The 10,279-nt window shown below is 38.8% G+C and overlaps 1 long non-coding RNA gene across 1 annotated transcript; it reads right to left on the minus strand.

Annotated features, from left to right (window-relative positions):
- Nucleotides 1-1,520: 1,520 nt before the first annotated feature.
- Nucleotides 1,521-9,585, minus strand: LOC308187855. The gene is made up of 3 exons (XR_013944959.1): nucleotides 8,803-9,585; nucleotides 8,399-8,489; nucleotides 1,521-3,988 (listed from the first exon to the last, which is right to left on the minus strand). It is a non-coding gene; the product is annotated as an uncharacterized lncRNA (long non-coding RNA).
- Between the last annotated feature and the right edge of the window lie 694 nt (nucleotides 9,586-10,279).

Consider the following 10,279-nt stretch of genomic DNA (forward strand, 5'->3'; position numbering starts at 1 on the left):
TAATGCATATGCTAAGCTTGAACCATGCTTGTCAGCAGCATTTATGAGCTCTGATGCATTAACTTTTCAAAGTGACCAAAGCAAGCTCTCAGATAACCTCGAATGCATGGCAAGAGCATATTCCCAGACTTTTAGGGAAGAACTAAAAATAAAGAGTATAAAAAAGAAGATAAAAAAATATTCTCTAAACAAAGGAGTGTTTTTTTTTTTTTTCTTGTTAAATTCAGAGTATTGTTAATACATACAAACAGCTTCATCTACTGGTGCATAAAAGAACTGGTCACATTACTCATAAGTCTGTAGATTCAAGACAGAAGAATGATTTCTTAGTTGAATATGTCTGAATGGTCCCTTTATGCAACTTTGATCATAACAGGGCACATGCCTGAAAGGTATGTATGTTAGATCTGAATGAAGCAAAGCCAGCACAGACCTCCTCATCATGTGACTACTATGCCTATTGTTAAAGATATTTCAAGAGTTGGCTGGGAGAGTGGAGGCTTGCTGATGGAGATTTATTGGAAAAGTACAAAGGCTTTTCACCACAGGTGATGTGGTGCATGCTCTTATACCATGCAATGTGATCAGAAAAAAAAAAAAAAAAAAAAAAAAACGGGGCTGCTTTTGCACCCTTGTCAGATGTCACTGTTTTCAGATGCCAGAACAACTTTTCCAATCCAAGTGTAAATTAGATTAGCATCAGAGTGGCTGTAGTTTAGGCCAACAAGCCAGAGTGCAAATACTAGCAAATACAAAGGTGGCAATAAACCACATTTTTTCTTATTCATTTGTAATGACTATATCTCAGCTTGAACAAAAAATCAAGCCCACAGCCTGTGGAGTAAGGAACAGGAGTTGACTCAGAGCTCAGGCATGATCTTTTCAAATCCCAAAACAGAGGAACATAATATCAGACGCGTTTTTTTGCCAATGAGCACCTTTCTTGTCCATTCTGTATGCTCATTAGCTGGTACTACAATACTCAGTTAGAATAAAAAAAATAAGGCTAATGAAACATTGTGGAGCTGAAAGCTTTCATTTTTCCAAGAACCGTGCTCCTTCTTAAGACATTGGAATGCAGTAGCGCAGCCATGCACGGCTGTTTTAATATACCTCTGGGAGAACAAGGTTTTCCTGGCAAATCTATCTCTTTTAAAAGAGCCATAGTGAGCCCCTCTTCCTTCACTAGGTGGGAGGAGTGGGGTGCACATTTCCACTGAGCCCCAAGCATCTCACGCGGAGCGTAGACAGCCTGACAAGTTTTATGGTTACTTTGGTCTCACTTATCACAATGAGCCTTATGAGTCTTATTCTATAGAGGCACTTGGAAATCATTTTGCAAGCTTGCACACTCTGTCAACATGGAAAAAGCCAAATAAAATACGTCTGTTTCAGGTAATAGTCTTAAATTAGAGGAGTCATAACAGACTCTAAGAACCAGTGTGAGTTCTTCATTCATATAAAACAGTTACAGGGTGACCTGATTCACAACAAATCCTGGTTCTCTTACGGCAGAGGAATATATAATTATTAAAAAAACTGGAAGTAGCAAGGATTAAATTACGTTGCCAGAGCAGCTTGTTTCTAAAGGGCTTATTACAGGCATGAACCGCAAACCTGTGATTTTTCTTTTTTCACATGAATTGATGTCATAATGAGGTTTAAATGGAGACTCAGTGTCTACTCTGCCTCCCAAAGGAGAGGGGTTCCCCTCTACCCTGGGCATAGTGCCTCCTTCTGCTGTGCTGCTTAATGCAAATGTAAACAAAAAGGAGAGTCAAACCATGAGAGCTGAATTCATTTCCAACTGGCTGTCATGGGTTTTCACTTTGGTCTCTTCATGGTTCACAAGGGTACCTTTCAAGTCTGGTTTATACAGAAGATGCTTATATGATAAAAGGGTACAACCTAAAGCAGAAATATAGTACTGATTGTGAGGTGGAAACAAATCTGCTTATAGAAGCAATCCATGTGGAACCTTGATTGTAGAAATCTTTAACACTTCTGTTTTTGGAACAACTGAGAATATAGCAGGAAATCTCAAATGAACAGCTATTTTTTTCTACCAGTCCTGAAAGCTAATGCTTTATTATAAATCTGTCCTTTCCAACACATATTGCATCCCCTCAGGGCTAGCTCCACTATGTAGGCAGATTAAGTGGTTGCCTATGGCAGCAAAATGTTAGGCATAGCAAAATGTTTAGTGACTGTTTATTGTGTGACCGTAAGCTGGGTGAAGCAGACATTTTCCAGTGTGTTGAGGGCTACAAAAACCCTGGAGACATCACCAGCTTCCCCAGTTCTTCTGCATACAAGTGAGCAATAAAAATGTGCAAGGTTTCACAGCAAGGAAATTGTTTTTAAATTACAAAATCAGCGATAGGGAATAGCAAAAGCCTGTACATTTTAATAAGAAAGATAAAGAGAATATTGAGAAATTGGATGCTGTAACAAACTGATTAGCGTGTTTTGTACTCTAACCTTCAACAGAGCCAGAACTTTGTCATTTGTATGTCAATCTATTAAGAGCTACAGGGTCATCACCTTGAACTTTTAGCCATGGAGCATTAAGGCAGCTGCTGAGTATTTGAGAAGGCACTTGCCAATCCCAAAGTGGAATGAATATAAGTATGAATGTTTATTCATGCTAAGAATCTGACCACAGGGACTTTTACTTACTACACTTCCTTTAAAAGAAAATTGAGTCACCCATTAAGGACATACATTAAAATATTTTCTTAATAGAGCAAATGTTAAACACAGACAAAGGATGACCAAAGACAAGAATACAGAAGCAGGGCAAGAGGATATATTCTTTTTGTAAGAGCATCTGCTCAGTCTCCAGTCCCAAATCTGCTTCTCATAATATATTCCACAATTATGCTTGGCTTATACCTGAAGCCAAGTTTTGATCTGTGTGGCCATGGGAATGCTGAATCAGACCAAAGCACTAGCCTCCAGCACTATACACCATGCTCAGCACTCCATCCATGACAGATCTTCCTACCCTAGAACATATCAAGTATGTTGGTTATGAATTTTATTCAGTAATTAATTGGACAGTGACTGCATCAGCCAGAACGGGTTACCAGAGTGCCAGGGAACAGCCATGACATTTAAGAGTGTGATGTGGGACAAGCTGTAGGGATTTAACTACAGAAAGACATCCCAACTTAGAGGCAGTACAGATCCCCAGGACACAGGGAATTTCTAAACACCTATCTTTCAGGCCAAAGTAATTAAATGCCCTTTGGATTTACTGGGACATGGAGTCCATAAGAAGCCACTGATGTTATGAGCCATACGCAGGGCTGTTTGAGTTATGACAAGCCTCTACGACACAAATAATGTTGTTTTAAGAGCAGACAGGACAATTCTAAATAAGGCCTGCAATGGACAGGCTCCTTGGAAAGTAAATATTGTACACTGACTGCTTTCATATTACTATCTAGGCCTTTCAGGCTTCAGTCTTAAATGGCACAGACTGATCGCAAACAAAGGAATTAGAGAGTGGATTGGTGGTGAAGGTGTTTGAAGTATAGTACAGTTTGACGAATAAAATAAGAAATATAATAGCATATCGGAACAGAGAGCTTTGAACAAAAAAATCAATCAAATCTCCTAAACCTGTAGTTATCAGTGAAACATCCCATTAAAAATATCTAGTAATTTCAAAAGTAACTTCTTCAGACAAAAAGACAAGCAGAGCAAAGCACAAGCACTCTTTCTTCCAAAGGATTATTAAATCAAGGTTGGCTGATTTGTGGTTTCTGCTTCTTGCAGCTCCCAGGAAGTCCTCAGCAGGGCTGCTCAGGCTGAACCATAGGATGTGGAATGAATAAACCATCAACATAGTGAAGCCACAGTGGGACATAACGGCTTGCCAGTTCTGTTACAAATGGGATGTGGAATCCCATGGGTGCTGTTTTTCTCCACTCTGGCATTTTTGAGTCAGTCTTCTGGATCATGCGTGACTTCTGGATCATTGCTGTGTAAAGATTTTAATGTGTGACTTTTGGAGTCAATAAATCTACTGTAGACATCACCGGTCAGCAAACAAATAGCAACTTTTCTGCCAGTATTTAGTAAATTAATTTATTCACAAATAATTTACTATTCCCTTGACCTGCTTCAACAACCAATACCTTTAACTGAATTTTTGTCACCTTTCATCAGCCTAACTATCACATATAAATTATTTTTGCTCATATGTGCAGGTGCAGTGGTTGCAGTCAGTGTTTTGCTGTGGACACCAAAAGGGTCAAGATGATACTTAAGTTTGAAAGCTCTGGCTTGAAAGCTCTGTCCAGTAACATCTGCATGTATTTGTTGACTGCTTCAAAGTAAAATGATTTTAGAATATTATATCTGGTTTTCAGAAATGTGTTGTTACTCTTCATACATATCATTTTCACAATTTTTAGTTTTGTCAGTGAATACAAAGTCTTGAAGAAATGCACTCTTTAAGCCAACTGCGTCTGTCTATGAACGAAGCTGATAGTTTATATTACATGTATGACATAATGTCAATAGTCTAGATGTTTGTCAGAAAAGACAGTGATTACAATCAGAGTGATTTCAGGGAAACAAAAATATTAATGAATTAAGTAACTAAACTAAAAGAAATAAAATTATATTATCAACATATTTTGCTTCTATATTCTAACACTTTCTAAATGAACTTCTGAACTCTTTTTTCAGATTTTTTCTCCATCTGTGTCATAAATCTAAAGCAAGTAAAGGATAAAAAGGGTTAAATAATTGCTACAGATTTAAAAAAAAAAAAAAGGCAATTCAGCTTAAATTAATGTTTTCAGATCAGCTAAGTTTATTATAACAGGATTTTACCAAAACTATTTCATAATTTCTGTTTCACCCCACCTTGGCCTGAAATTCATTCTCATTACTGGTTTATTTACTGGACTTAAAAATTGTATATTCTTCTATCTCTAGTTCTGAGGAGTCACAGATTTGCTTTGGATCTACACACCCTGCTCTGAATGAACCTCTTTGGAGGTAATAGAATCTCTTCTGAATGCCATTAACCTCCTCACCATAAAAATTCTCCCCAAGAGATGAAAATTTCAGCTATAAAAATGTTGGGTGAAGGAAATTATAGTTTTATGGCTCAACTTTTATGTATCAAGTTCAAATTCACAAAACTGATTTATTTTTATTTTAACCTACCCCCTTCATGGGATCCAGACCACATATGCTGGGCACTTTAATTTCTATCCTCTCGCAGAATCTGAAAACCCCTAGGAACAGTTCCTGTACACTCATTATGCATCTCCAGGGTACACAATTCAAACAAGAGCTACCTTGTGCTAACAGAGTGTTGATTTGCTTGTGCTCATGAAAGCAAGGAGAGTGCTTTTCAGTATGGAAGTGGGGTAGGCAGGCGGGGAATGCTCTAACTTTTTAATTAAAATATTATTTCAATAACATTGCAGATTTATTTAATGGTTGCAGGTTTCTTTCTTCCAAATTTTAATATTTCTAGAAGGCCAGTCACTTATGGAAATAGAAGTTTCTTTTCAATACATAACGTGCTTAAAATAGTTGTCTTGAAGGATACCATTTTATTTATGGTTGAAAAATATGACTCTCCTTTGCCTTTCCTTAAGATTTTTTTCCTCACACACAGCATACTGCGATTTTTAGGACTCTGTCCTTACTCTCTACTCATGCATAAACATTTGCAGAACTATGGTCTTCAGCTCCAACCTTGCAAAGATTGTTCTGTTCTTAAGCCAGTAGATATAAAGTGCCTACTGTTAAGCACATAATTTAGAAAGACTAAAATTCTGGAGTAATGACTGTATTTTATGATTTCTCTGAAGCATCCTTCTGAAATGCATTGGAGTACTTTAAAGTAATTCTTGCTCTGGGATATATTCAGTTTTGCAATAATTCTTGGTCTGCAGAGCATCTCAGCTATCTGCTGTTCTTTTAAATTGTCATTAGTCCACTTCAGAAATGAATAAAAAAATTACTTCTCCTTACTTCCAGGAGGAACCAGGAAAAGTGGGTTGTCTTTATGCTATTTGTTACCCACTACTACCCTGCATTTCTTCTCTTATTGCTAAAAACCTAATTGCTAAAAAAAAACCCTAATTGCTAAAAACCCTACAGATTTACTTTTTCAGAGTAGATTATAATATCTTCTTCAAAGATAAAAATACTGTTTTAGTTGAACCAAATATATTATTCATTTGCCCAAAAAAAAAAAAAAATCTGTTTCCATTCCTTGAGGAGTGGAAGTGGGGGTCTAATGAATCGAGTTGTAAGTGAGAGTGGCCAAGGTCAGGCAGGGCTGGGGGAATTATTGAAAGCTGTCCCAATGAGAAGGATCTAGGGGAGGGGAGTCAGTTGACAAGAAGCTCAACATGAGCCAGCAATGTGTGCTTGCAGTCAAACATATCCTAGGCTGCATCAAAAGAAGCGTGGCCAGCAGGTCAAAGGAGGTGATTCTCCCCCCCTGCTCTCATGAGACCCAACCTGGAGCAATGTGTTCTGCTCTAGAAACCCCAGCACAAGAAGGACATGGAATTATTAGAACAAGTCCAGAGGAGGGCCACAAAGATGATCAGAGGGCTGAAGCACCTCTCCTATGAAGCCAGGCTGAGGAAATTTGGGTTATTCAGGCTGGAGAAGAGAAGGCTCCAGACAGTCCTTATAGAGATCTTCTGGTGCCTAAACTGGGGCCTACAGGACAGCTGGGGAGGGACTCTTTGCCAGAGTGTGGTGATAGGACAAGGGGTAACAGCTTTAAACTAAAAGATGGTAGGTTTAAATTGGATATAAGAAATTCTTTACTCTGTGGGTGGTGAGGCAGTGGAACAAGTTGCCCAAAGAAGCTGTGGATGCCCCAGCCTTGAAGTGTTCAGGGCTAGGCTGGATGGGGCTTTCAGCAACCTGATCTAGTGGGAGGGAGCAGGAACTAGGTGATCTTTAAGGTCCCTTCCAACCCAAACCATTCTATTGTTCTATGATTATATGAATGAATGAATGTAGACCTGGATAATCAGAGATGAGCCCTGAAGGAAGGTTGTGGAAGCTCAGAAGTGTGTTTTTGAGTTAAATCACAAGCAGCAGTCAAGCACCTAATGCAGAAACGGTTTGTGAATACTCCTTAAAATTTGATATTTCCTGTTCTCAGAGGCAAAGTAATAGTCCTTAACAGGCAATGGCAGCTCTGTTGTCTTTTTCCTTCCATCTTTCATTCACCTCTTTGATCACACTATTATTGCTTAGGCTATGGCAACAAGATGCTGGTGTGGGAGCCATGATCAGACTTAACCGGACTACATATATATATATGTAGAATGTATACATATATATGTAGAATGTGTGTGTATATATATATATATATATATATATATAGCTAACCGAGGCCTATAGCTGGGATGAAGGATGTGGAAAGTTGAAGACCAGGGTGTGCAGTGGACAGCAGTGCAGTGCAAATGAAAATGCATCCACCCCATGGTTATCTTCCAGAGAGCTCTTTCAAAAAAGGCAGTGATTACGGACACAGGGGGTCTGCCTTAGAGCCAAAGAGCTTGGGTCTGTGTCTTTGTTCACAAGGGGCCTCCTCACCAGTGGATGCTCATGAGCTTGAGATGTCTGCTACATTCGTTAGTCTCAAAGCATGTGTACAGCCTCTCAGTTATATGGGCAATGCAGCAACTGACTGAGCAGAAGTTAGGAGGTAGCTCAACCTGGAGTGTTGGGCAGCCATACTACCAGCCAGCATAAATATCACATCATGCACCCTGGCTAATTCAACAGATATACATAGCTGTAAAAAGATGTGTTCATACCTGACCTAAGCCTTTAGTCACTAATGCCCGGTTTAGACTTAACAACTGTGTGACCATGACTTCAGTCATTCCATACGGACTGTCTAGGGCAGGTGGGGTTGGTTTAATTTTTTTTTCTTTTTTTTTCCCCTCACATAAACCCAACATGACAGGACTCAACCAAGTACAATCCCAAGGTAAACTCATATAAAAAATCAAGGTGGAGTAAAATAAGCATATAGAAAATATAACTGGATTCTTAAGATCCTGCTTTACTGAAATTCCTACAATTAATCTCCATTGTCTGTCTCAAAATACTGTTTACAGCACTTAAAGTTTATTAGGTTTTTCTCTGATTATTTAAGGACTAATCAAAATTGTACCTATCTCTGGGAGATTTTGCACTTTCTTCTGATGACTAATGACATCCCAAACAAATCTGAGTGCAGGCATTTTTCAGTGTTTTTTCCTCCTCTTAGATGGATTAGTGCTGTCATCAGCAGGTGTAGGGAAAACACAGAAGCCTGAGCACCGGGTATAACAAGTAAGCAGGAACTGCATTTAAATTGATTTGAAATGCAAAGGTAGTGACTCACCTCTTAAGCAGTATTTTGGAATGCTGTTGTATCCTGGTCTTTCACTGGGAAAAGATAACTGATGCCCAGCTCGGAGATTATCTCTCCTGGCCTAATAATGCAGCATTTTTTTGAGAATTAGTCACATTAATAACATGAAAATGTATAGAAATATTTCTTCTGTCTAGCTCAAGATAAGGTTCTGCTGTTGTTGTGCATAAATATATATTTATTTTATATATAGATATAAAACAACAGCAGAACTGTACTGTGCCAGCTCCAATTGTAGAGCTACAGTGCAAACAGCATCTGTGTTTTAATAATATTTACTGCTAGCATCTTTCTCATCTGTTACCCTAGCTTAGGCTGCATCCCATCCATATTAAGACAATGCAGCATAAACAGCCTTTAAAAGCACCTTCTACCTGTGAGCTACTGTAGTGGGTCTCTCAGATGATGCTCCTTTCTCTATGAGTTACAGTCATTCTACCTCTTGCCTATCACATTTGAATTTGACATGCTTATTTTAAATAAATTTAGGGAATGCAGATTATTTGTAACCTATTTTTTAAGCTGACAGTGTCTCATCTAACTAGGGGTGCCTGGAGCACCATCACCATGTTTAATGTCGGTGCCTCTGATGAGTCAGCTCCCTGCTGCCCACCCAGCCAGGGGTGCTCTGACAACCGGGCTCCTCTTCATATTCTGCAGAGCAGGTAAAAGGGCGAAGTCAGGGGATTCATTAGTTGGTCATTAGCTAATGACAGTAAATTGATCCACTAAGACTGGGATGGCTTTTGCCTACTTGTAATAGGTATATCTAATAAGCCCGGGTGCCAAGAGGGTGCATCTACAAAGCATCTTTCTTACTCATCCCCCCACCAGTTAGCAGAGCCTGGGCATCCTCTGAAAATATCCTGCTACCCTCTGGGCACTTCCCTTGGGTGTGTGCCCTCCTGGGGATGTGCAGGAGCAAACCTCAACTCCTGCTCTGCTCAGGCCTGCAGTCCTCAGCCAGCCAGCAGCAGGTGGGTCCCTCCAAAAGGCCAAAAAGTCCCTGTAGCCCAGTACCAGTTGGGGTTGCCATCATCTTCCTCCCATCATTCCGCATCCCCTCCTCAGGTAGTGTCTTCTTACCCACAGTAAGCTGACAGTCATACACACAAGACTAATGACAGAATGCTTTTTCAACAATGGGTATAACAATACCAACAAACGGACATATGCCTCTCACAGTGCAGTGTTCACCTTTTCACATGAATTTCCTCACAAATGAGAGTTCCAGGATACTCTGAAGCGGATATACCTTGATGACCTTTACCAGTGCCTTGAAATTATAAAAAGGCTTGAAAGTTCACTGCTAATGTGATATAGAGAGACCATTTGGTAAATGAAAATCAGGGGCTCTTATATTTTGTTTTTTTAATCAAAGTCTTGCAATTCATCCTTTGAAGTATTCTTATAGATATCAAAATATATTCCAAGTGCTTTTCACCAAAAATGTTGATCATTATGCAACCACTACAAAGTTTATAAAGATTGTACCTGCAGATCCAATCATTTGTATTACAGGCATGTGAGAAATATGCCTTTGTGGCACTTTAACAAAGAGCACAAGCATATCTCAAAAATGATATTTTCCAGAAGAAATCAGAAGCTATATGCAAATTCTTTCAAGTGATGAAAAATATTTAAACCACTGAACTGAATTATGAACAAATAAATGCAATATCACTAAAGTTACAAATTCTTTATATTCTTTTTATGTTTATGCTATAAACCCTGAATATTTAAGGACTGCAGGCCAAAGATACAATAATTCTTTGAATCAGCAAGAAAAAAAATAAAATATAGAGGAAATGAGACTTCATAAAATATGAAGAATTTACACAGAGGAACTAG

Source organism: Anser brachyrhynchus, assembly GCF_964034855.1.
Source record: "Anser brachyrhynchus genome assembly, chromosome: 1".
In the NCBI taxonomy this organism is placed as follows: domain Eukaryota; kingdom Metazoa; phylum Chordata; class Aves; order Anseriformes; family Anatidae; genus Anser; species Anser brachyrhynchus.